We start from the raw sequence: 9885 nt of genomic DNA, 5'->3' as shown, positions 1-9885 counted from the left end.
GTTTTTTGGTGGTTCTTTGGAGATAAGAGTCTCAAAGATGTTCCTGCCTGTGCTGGCTATGAGCCATGATCCTCATATCTCAGCCTCCTGTGTAGTTACCATTATAGGCCTGTGCCACAGGCACATGGCTTAAGTGTACTTTTGACTTTCTCTCTCTGTCTCTCTCTCTCTCTTTCTCTCCCTTTCTCTGTCTGTCTGTCTGTCTGTCTCTCTCTCTCTCACACAGGAAATTGTTGAATGGGTGCTGCAGGAGGTGGCTTAGTGTCCCCATGTAGCTGGGACCCAAGATGGCCCTCTCATTCTGGAGGTGGGCTGTGGGTCAGGAGCTGTCTTGCTCAGGCTGTTGAACTAACTCCCTGAAGTATGCCCCTCTGTGCCCAGGCTAGACCATGATGGTTATTCATTGTCAGTCCATCTGCTGAGTCCTTCTCCACTATTCGCTGCTAACCAAAGTGGATGAGGAGGCATCGCGTTTTCCAACTGCACAGCACGATCCCTGGCCTCTGATCCTCACCACCACATATTGGGCCAGACCCTGATGATAAGAAAATGAATTCACTCTATGTCTACTTTCACTTTGTGTCATTTTGGGGAGAGGGGGCAGTGTGCAGAGGAAAGACCCCAGGCCTGACACCTGCTGGGGGACATTTGTTCTTGTGACAGAGCCAAGTCATTGCTGTGCATAAGAAAGAAGCCGCTATCAGACTGACTCAGAAAAACGCTCAAAGGTAGGTAGGTTGTTGAAGTATCAAACCCGCCTATGTCTGCTTTCTCAAAACATGGAGGGTGTAGTGTGGGTGGCCTGGGACTGGCCCTAGGGGATTATAAATGGATGGTGGTGAACAGGTGCTGGTGGCTGAGGTCTGATGGTCGTGACTCAGAGCCAGCTCAGGCAGGAGAGTCTGTGATATTCTTATCTCCCATAAACCACCTCCCCCCACTAGAAAAAAAGACAGATGTGGTGCTGTGGCTCAAGTGGTAGAGCTTCAACCTTGAGTAAAAGAAGCTCAGGGATGACACCGAGGCCCTGAACCCAAGCCCTAGGACTCACAAAAAATAAAATAAATGAATAATGGGCACCTCTTATGTTACTACCAAAAAGGATGGATTCAGTCTCCTCTCTGGTACTTGTATCCAAAGGTAAGGGTCTTCCCTTGATGTTCCTCTAAACCTCTCCTTCTGTCTATTATCTCTCCCGGCTTGAGCTGCAGGATAGTATTTAGATCATCCCTCTTGATATGATCTTAAGTACCATCCCCTACCTTCCCTCCTTGGGATGGGGATCCTGGATTTACTCACCACTGGGAGGATGAGGCACTGCGGACATGGGGGTAAGTATCCCGCAACTCATACTCTCACACACACTCACCTAGTCCAACTCAGAGTAGCCTTTTCCAAAAACACTTTTTCTCCCTGGATTAACTGACCTAGGAGAGGAACTTGATCCCCTGTAAATGACTATTTTAACTAGGGCTTGCAGTTGACACGAGATAAACAGAAGCTCAAAAGAAAGGCTCTGGTGCCTGTCACCTCTGGCTCAGGCTCATGCCTGACATCCTGGCTACTTGGGAGGCAGAGATCTGAGGATCAAAGTTCGAAGCCAGCCATAAGCTGGAAAGCCAGTGAGACTCTACTCTCCATGGAACCACCAAAAAGTTAGAAGTGGAGCTGTGGCTCAAGTGATAGAGCACCAGCATTGAGCACAAAAATTCAGAGACAGGTCCCAGATCCTCAGTTCAAGCCCACATAAAGAAATGGTCCCATGTGTTGCCCCCAGACTGCTTGAGCCTTGAGTGCTCTCTTCCAGAGTGTGATACAGCACCGGTCTCTGGGTAGTGTATCAGAGCCTTCAGAAATTGGGTGGTAAAAGCCAGACCTTCCCCCTTTGTGCTTTCTGAACACACACCAGCTGGTAGGCAGAGCTTGACAAGGCCAGCAGCCTGCAGAGCAGAGAAGATCCCTCTCTGCCAGGGTGATTGGAGCAGGCTTCTTAGAGGCAGCACTTGACAGGGGGTCTTGCTTAACAAAGAGGATCTAACAGGAAGAACAGAGAGCAAAGATGCTGTAGATAAAGGACAACATAGCTGAGCATGTTCATTTCCAGCCAGGGCTGGTGGTGACAAACTCAGTAAAGATGTGCAAGTCTGTCCCAAGACAGGCCCAAGGTGTCACAGAAGAACAGCTATCCAGGGTTGAGATTGTCTCTTAGCAGCAGTGAGCTCGCTAGCACACAGGAAACCTTGGGTGTGATTCCTAGGTCCCGCATACACAGAAAAAGCCGGAAGTGGCACCATGGCTCAGGTGGAAGAGCACTTGCCTAGAGCAAAAGTAGCTCTGGGACAGCGCCTGGGACCCGAGGTCAAGCCCCAGCACTGTCAACATATAACAGCACTCCAATTGACCTGGGTGACAGGTGAATGACCATGCCCTGTAGCTCTTAGTAGATCCATCTATGCTTTGTATCTCCTTTGAAAGAGGGGATTTGGACACTCCTGCCTGGGCACCCCTGGACCTGGTTATCAGCAACCCTCCTATTGTCTTCCAACTGGATATGGATTAGCTGGCCCCAGAAATCCTCAGGTACCAGTTGGTAGGGGCAGGAGGATACAGGGCAGCTCCAGATGTCCTAGTGGGTCTGATCTGCCCAGATGACTAGGCCATCCAGAGGAGGTGGATGGGAGCTTAGAGAGGGGTAGTGATGTGAAAGGAGCCCTTTAATGTCCATGGTCCTACCCAGATTTCAAGCCTCACTTTGCTGTCCCTGAGAGAGGTTAAAGAGTGTAGGTGGTACTGTCTAGAGGAGGACTAGGTGGAAATTCTAAAGAATGAGGGACCATAAGCCCTGTGCTGGTGGCTCATGCCTATCATCCTGGCTATTGGGAGGCTGCGATCCAGAGGATCTTATATCCCAACCGAGGCAGGAAAGTCCCATGAGAGTCTCATCTCCAACCTCCAACTGAAAGTGGGCCATGGCTCAAGTAGTAGAGCACTGGCCTTGAGCAAAAATCATCATCAGGGAAAGTACTCTGTGTAAGAAGGTGGCTGAATCTGGGCGATGCCAGTGGCTCACAACTGTAATCTTAGCTACTCAGGAAGCTGAGATCTGAGGATCACAGTTCAAAGTTAGCTTGGGCAAGAAAGTCTGTGAGACTATCTTCAGTGAACCACCAGAAAACCGGAAGTGGTGCTCTGGCTCCAGTGTTAGAGCGTACATCTTCAGCTGAAGAGCTGAGGGACTGTGTGCAGGCCCAAAGTTCAAACCCTATGACCCACAACCAAAAATAAGGTGGCTGAGTTTTCTTCATAGCGTTGTGTACAGTAGGAAATGCTATGCTGTGTTAGGAGCCATTCCAGATGTGTGGGAAACTCTGAGTTTTGTCTACACTTGGTCTGAGGACAATAGTGCCATCTTCTCGGGGGTTGGGATATTCATGTGCTCAGGGCCTTGGGCTACCCGTTTGTTTGTTTGTTTGTTTGTTTTTATTGTGTGTGTGTGTGTGTGTGTGTGTGTGTGTGTGTGTGTGTGTATGTATTTTTCCCTCATCTTTCTCTGTCCACTTCCTGAGTGCCTGTCTGCCTATTCCTGAATTTGTATGGTGCCTCTCCTCCATGGCATCCTTGTCTTTAGCCCCCTATCAGGATCTATAATGAGTTCTAAATTTCCAGAGACCTGAATATTCCAGCTTTTCTTTGGGGCCCAAGATCGACTGTTCATATCTTTGTCCGCTTCCAAAGGATTCTGGGTCAGCAGGGCCAGCTAGCATATGTTCTCCCCTGCCTCTGGGGGGCGGGACAGAGTCAGTTGTCATGCGATGTGTTGTCCTTTTCTTCAGCTGGGCCTCTGGCTGCACATCCTACTCCCAGCAGGCTTGCAGTGGAGTGGAGGAAGGGTGGTTAACAGTCACTGGCCAACTCGAGCTTGAGGGCTGACTGAAGGCTGACCCAGCAAGGATGATCAGGGGCTACATGGGAGGTGAGGGCAAGGTGGCTTGGAAATATTGGTCGATATCTTGTCACAGGCAAGTCTATCTTCTGGCCCTAGCAGGATCTCTCAGGTCCTTCTAGACAATTCTTGATGTCCAGAATACAGAGTCACAGATTTTGATCTCTAGGGCCAGGGATCTGGGGGATGAGAGACTGGTTTGGCTAGTACCTCAATGTTCTGGGGCATTATCCTTGACCTGGCTATGTACCCCTTGTGTAAGTTCACTTCTTAACCCAGTGCTGGCCATGCACTGGCCACTTGTGCTGTGGAAGTGACAGGAGCGGAAGTGAGATCTAGAATGACCAAAATCTGGATTTATGGCCTGGTTGGGGGGCAGGGTGTCTTTAAAAAATCTTTGAGCTGGAACTCAGACCTTGGCACTGTCCCTGAGCTTCCTTTGTTCAAGGCTAACACTCTAACACTTGAACCACAGCTCACCTTTCATCTTTTTTAGTAGTTTAATAGACAGAAGTGTCTCACATATTTTCCTGCTTGGATTGGCTTCAAGTTGCCACCCTAAGAGCTCAGCCATTTAAGTATCTAGGATTGCTGGTATGAGCCACTGGTACCTGCTAAGGATGTGTGTGTGTGTGTGTGTGTGTGTGTGTGTGTGTGTGTGTGTGTGTTTACCAGGGCTTGAATTCAGAGTCTTGGTGGTATGCTTTAGCTTGTTTGCACACGGTTGGTGCTGTACTACATGAATAGTAGTACAGCAGTACAACAGTAGCTCTCCTACCCATCTTTTTGGTGATTCATTGGAGATAAGAGTCTGCCCAGGCTAGCTTTGAATCTTGATTGATCCTCAGGCCTCAGCCTTGAGTAGCTAGGATTATAGGCATGAGCCAATGGCACCCAGCTGCAAGGCTGTGTTTTCATAATCTCTTCTGTTCTAACAGCTGTCTTCTTGCCCTGGCCTAGATCTCTGACTTCCACATCAACTCCCAGCAGCCCCTGACTGTGTGAAGAACGTAAAGCTCAAACCTGATCCCATTTTTTTTCCCTCAGGGTAGGAGGTTATGTTTCATCTGAAGTCACGGTTAGGAGGGGTAGCTGTAGATGGGTGCTCAGCTGGAGAGAGGTAGTCTGTTTTAGCCAAGAAAGAAACTGTGGCCAGATGGTAATAACTCATGCTCTCATATTCCTAGCTCCTCAGGAGTCTGAGATATGAGGATTGCCATACAGAGGCAGCCCAGCTAGAAAAATCTGTGAGACTCTCTTCTGCAACTAACCACCTGAAAGCTGGAAGAAAAGCTGTGGCTTAACTGGTAGAGTGCTAGCCCTGAATAAAAAAAGTGAGGGACAGAGCCCAGGCCCTGAGATCAAGCCCTAGTCCCAAAATGCTTATGCACACACTCACAGATACACACACACACACACACACACACACACACACACACACACACAAACACACACAAACACACAGAAAGGTGGTTATGATGAGCTGAACTAGAACTGGGGGCAGTCCTGAGGCATAGTCACAGTAAACTCTAGAGATACATCCATGTATGGGGCCACAGGACCATGGGAAGGACACTATGGATGCTTGTCTGTAGTCGGCCCATGATTGCAGACCTTCATCTGCCCCCGAGCACTGGTGTGGAAAGCAGGCCTCTGAGTCCCTGGGACTCCAGGGACAGTGACTGCTACAAGCACCAACCAGCCGGCTGTGAATTCCTGAGACTACAATTCTTTCATGAGCCCAACTCAACACCTGCCCAAGGTGTGCCTGACAAATTCATACTCATATGCGTGGGCATTACCTGGTGTGATATCTTGCAGCTTCTGCCCCTCCTGGCCCAGAACCATGGTCTAAGATGTCAATTTACTGGTCAGATCCACATTACACCCATGACATATGCGATTCTGATTATCTCCATGCCCCAAGGCTCAACCCTTCTCTGGTACTGTAGCTTGCTCTATAGGTAATGGCCTCCAAACAGGCTGCTCTCAAGACTTGTAGGACACCTAGACATTGGGAGACCCTCAGTGGCCCACTGGAAAGTACTCTACCTAGAGCAACAGAGGGAGGTCCAAGCAGGCCAGGTGTTAGTCATGGGGCTTGAACTCTGGGCCTGGGCACTGTCCCCAAGCTCTTCAAATTACCACTTGAGCTAAAGAGCCACTTCCAGTTTTCTGGAGGTTCCTTAGAGATCAGAGTCTCCCGATTCCTGCTTGGGCTGGCTTTGAACCGTGGTCCTTACATCTCAGCCTCCTGAGGAGCTAGGATGACAGGTGTGAGCCATTGGTGCCTGGCTGATCTGGCCTTTAACCACAATAGACTAGGAACTCCTGAAAGATTTTCTTTATTGTATCTGTGCCAGTACTGGGTTTTAACTCAGGGTCTGGGCCCTGGTCTCTTAACATTTTCCCTCAAGGTTAGCACTCTACCACTTGAGCCACAGCTCCATTTCAGGCTTTTGGTAGTTAATTAGCAAGAAGAGTCTCACTAACTTTCTTCCCCTGAGCTGGCTTGACCCACGATCTCTATCTCAGTCTCCTGAGTAGCTAGGATTACAGGGATTGAGCCACTTGTGGTATTGGGCTAGAAACTTTTCTTAAGCAAGCTTTCTTCCCTGTGTTTGCCTTGACTCCTCCACACAAAGGAGGTCTGAGGGTCAAGAGCTGTGAAAAATAAGCTTCCAGTCATAGGAAATGGCTGGGGTACGTGGTAAAAAGCAAGCTAATCTTCCCCCTGGGTCCCATTCTGGGACCAGACCGTGCACCCTACCTGTGACTCAAGTACAAACCTTGACCCAACCTTGAATGTCCTCCCAGACTTGTCTGAAGCCACAGAATCTTCATCCTACCCACACAATCTGCTCTCCACCACACCTCAGGACCTTTGCCCATGTTGGACCCTCTGCCTGAGACCCTCTGTCCTGAATCCACATCTTAGAACTCCTGTGGAATTTTGGCACTGGTTATATCACCTCGTGGAGCAAGTCTTTCCTTCCCTTCTCCCTCTTTTTTTTAAATATTGAGTTTCTAGAGATGGAACTTTTGCAGGCTGATTGGCAAATGCTCTATCTTGGTGTGTGTGTGCGTGTGTGTGTGTGTGTGTGTGTGTGTGTGTGTGCATGTGCGTGTGCGTGCCAGTCCTGGGCTTTGAATTCATGGCCTGCATGCTATCCTATCCCTGAGCTTTTGTGCTCAATGCTAACACTCTACTAGTTGGGACACAGCTCTACTTCTGGCTTTTTGGATGTTTAATTGCAGAAAAGTGTCTCATATAGACTTTCCTGCTTGCAATTGGGATCCTCAGATCTCAGCCTCCTGAGTAGGTTACAGGGGGAGCCACCAGCACCTTACCTCTTACCTATAACCTTGGTCTTCTTCTGAGTCCCAGAAGAATATGTCTCATCAGGGTCACTTTTTTTTCCAGTCTTTGGGCTTGAACTCAGGTTCCGGGCATGTTTCTGAGCTTCTTTTGCTCAAGGCTAGCACTCTATCACTTAAACCACCGTGCCACTTTTGGCTTTTTCTGTTTGTGTTCTACTGAGCAATCAAACTCAGGGCTTAGTGCGTGCTAGGCAAGCACTCTACCACTAAGCCACATTCACAGACCAAGTCTCATGTATAACAGGAATTATGAGGGTGAGATTGATTGGCATACCCCTTTCGGCATAGATATTGCTGACTATTTCATATCTTTGCCAAGATTTGGGACCAGCCTGTGACTCAGCAATGAGGAATGATAAATGAGTGATAGTCACCATGCCCCAGAGGTCTAGTCTCACATTCTACAGAGGGATAGAGAATATGGAGCCAGAAACTTTGACAATTCCTACAGTATAGGTACTGTGGTCTCCCTAGAGGCAGTGGCTGGCTGCTAGGTGTCCCATCAGGCTTCAGTTAGTAATGGCAGAAAAAGGATGCTATGTTCAAGCTGTTGGCTAAGACTTAGTACAATTCAAGGCTGGTCCCAGCTTGCCCAGGTTAGAGGGATGGGAATGGGCAACCTGCTGAATGCCCATCATCCATCCATCATCCATCCACACACAGAGACATGGAGTTATTGCCTCTTTTTTTTGGGGGGGGGACAGTTCCAGGTTTGTACTATGAGCCTAGACCCTGTCCCTGAGCTCCTTTGCTCAAAGGTAGTGCTGAGCCTTTGAGCCACAGCCCAATTCATGTTTGGTTTTTCCTGTGATCTCTTAGAAATAAGAATGTCTTGGACTTTTCTGTCCCGGTTGAATTCAAATTGGCATTCTCTATATCTCAGCCTCCTGACGAGTTAGGATTACAGGCAGGAGACCCTGGTTCCTGGTTTTCTTTTCTTCTTGTTCTTTTTTGTAATCATAACATTCTGAAATCTTCATGCTGTCATTCCAATGGTTTGCATTATAAGTAAACTACCAAAGCCTGGAGTTCGAATGCCAAGACTGCCACCCACAAATTGAAGATGATCCTGACAAACTCATTCTTATTCATGTGAATGCTAATGGAATGTTATAAAAGTAATAATTACATTTGCAATTAATTCATGATTCTATTTTAGAATGCCACATAAAAATTGTTGGATTTATGTCTTCCATTGTAGCACCATGGTATGATTTCGATAATGGAAGGATATTGACTAATTTTTAATTAATGCTTTTATAAGTATTCAAAAGTGATACTTCATTAAATGGAGGCATAATTTGATAACTAATAATTGGTTATTATATATATAATTTAATATCCTCACATTCCCTCTCTCTCTGCATTTATATATATCTACACGTCTATCTATTCTATCTGTCTATCTATCTACCTATCTATCTATCTATATTGTGTACTCCAGTGGCTTGATCACAGGTCCTCAGAACTTTCTGGCAGCTCAGTTTGCTAGAGGCTGGTGTGCTAAGACTGTGACCCCATTTATGGATTGGCCATTGTATGCCATAAGTTGAAATCCCAGCATGTCCAAAAATTTATTTGTGGAGTAAGAAGCCAATTTTGACACATTTTTTTCCTTTTCTATGAAAGTCCTGGGTTTCGGTATGATGTATAATCCACATGCAAATATATCCTATGTGATATGATGTAATAAAAGAACTGTTATATGTGTAATAATACTAAATAAATAAGGGTAATAAACATCATATGCACTAAACCCATGTATGTAAATAGATCTCATATATTAATATTACTTTTTCCAGTGCTGGGGCTTCATTTCAGGCCCTGGGAACTGGTCTGAATTTCTTGTCTTCAAGGATGGTGAGACTTTCCCCTTCATCCACAATGCCACAAAATTATCCAGACCCTGAGTTCAAATACAAGGCCTTCCAGAAAAATAGTGTAAATTCCAAACCAGGGCATTATTATTATTATTATTATAATTATTATTATTAGCCGAGCACAGGGCTTGCTCTCAAGTCTTGGCAACTCTGCCACAGCCAACCCTTGGATCCTAGGAGAGTTCAAATCTTGGGGCTGGCAAAAAAAAAAAAAAGGAGAAGCATAAAACTGAGAAGTTCAAGAAGATGGTTTTATTTTTTTTCCTTTGTATTGTGACCATCCTGGATGTAAATGACAAGGCAAAGAAAGAGTACATGACCTTGCATTGCTGAGGTTTGGCGGACTATTAAGGAAACCATAGCCGAAACTGGCAACTTAGGTGTGGAGGTTGAATCCTGGGATTGCCAATAATGAATGTCAGAGATTCTAAGAAACCCATTCTCAAGTACATCCATACAAATGGAATGTTATAAAAGTAACAACTATATAAGTAGTTAGTGTTTGATTATATTATAAAATTATACACAACATTTATACTACTATGACTAATTTTCAATTAATATTTTATTATGTATGCAATCATGATACTTAAAAAGGGAAGGCAAAATTTAATTGCCAATAATTGGTAGTAATATCATATATGCATTTTCATAGTATACAGACATCTCTCTCTTGTTTCA

The sequence above is a fragment of the Dipodomys spectabilis genome, unplaced genomic scaffold, assembly GCF_019054845.1.
Source record: "Dipodomys spectabilis isolate Male_0828 unplaced genomic scaffold, ASM1905484v1 ptg000612l, whole genome shotgun sequence".
NCBI lineage: Eukaryota > Metazoa > Chordata > Mammalia > Rodentia > Heteromyidae > Dipodomys > Dipodomys spectabilis.
The sequence above is the reverse complement of the archived record's forward strand: the minus strand, read 5'-3'. Positions refer to the sequence as shown.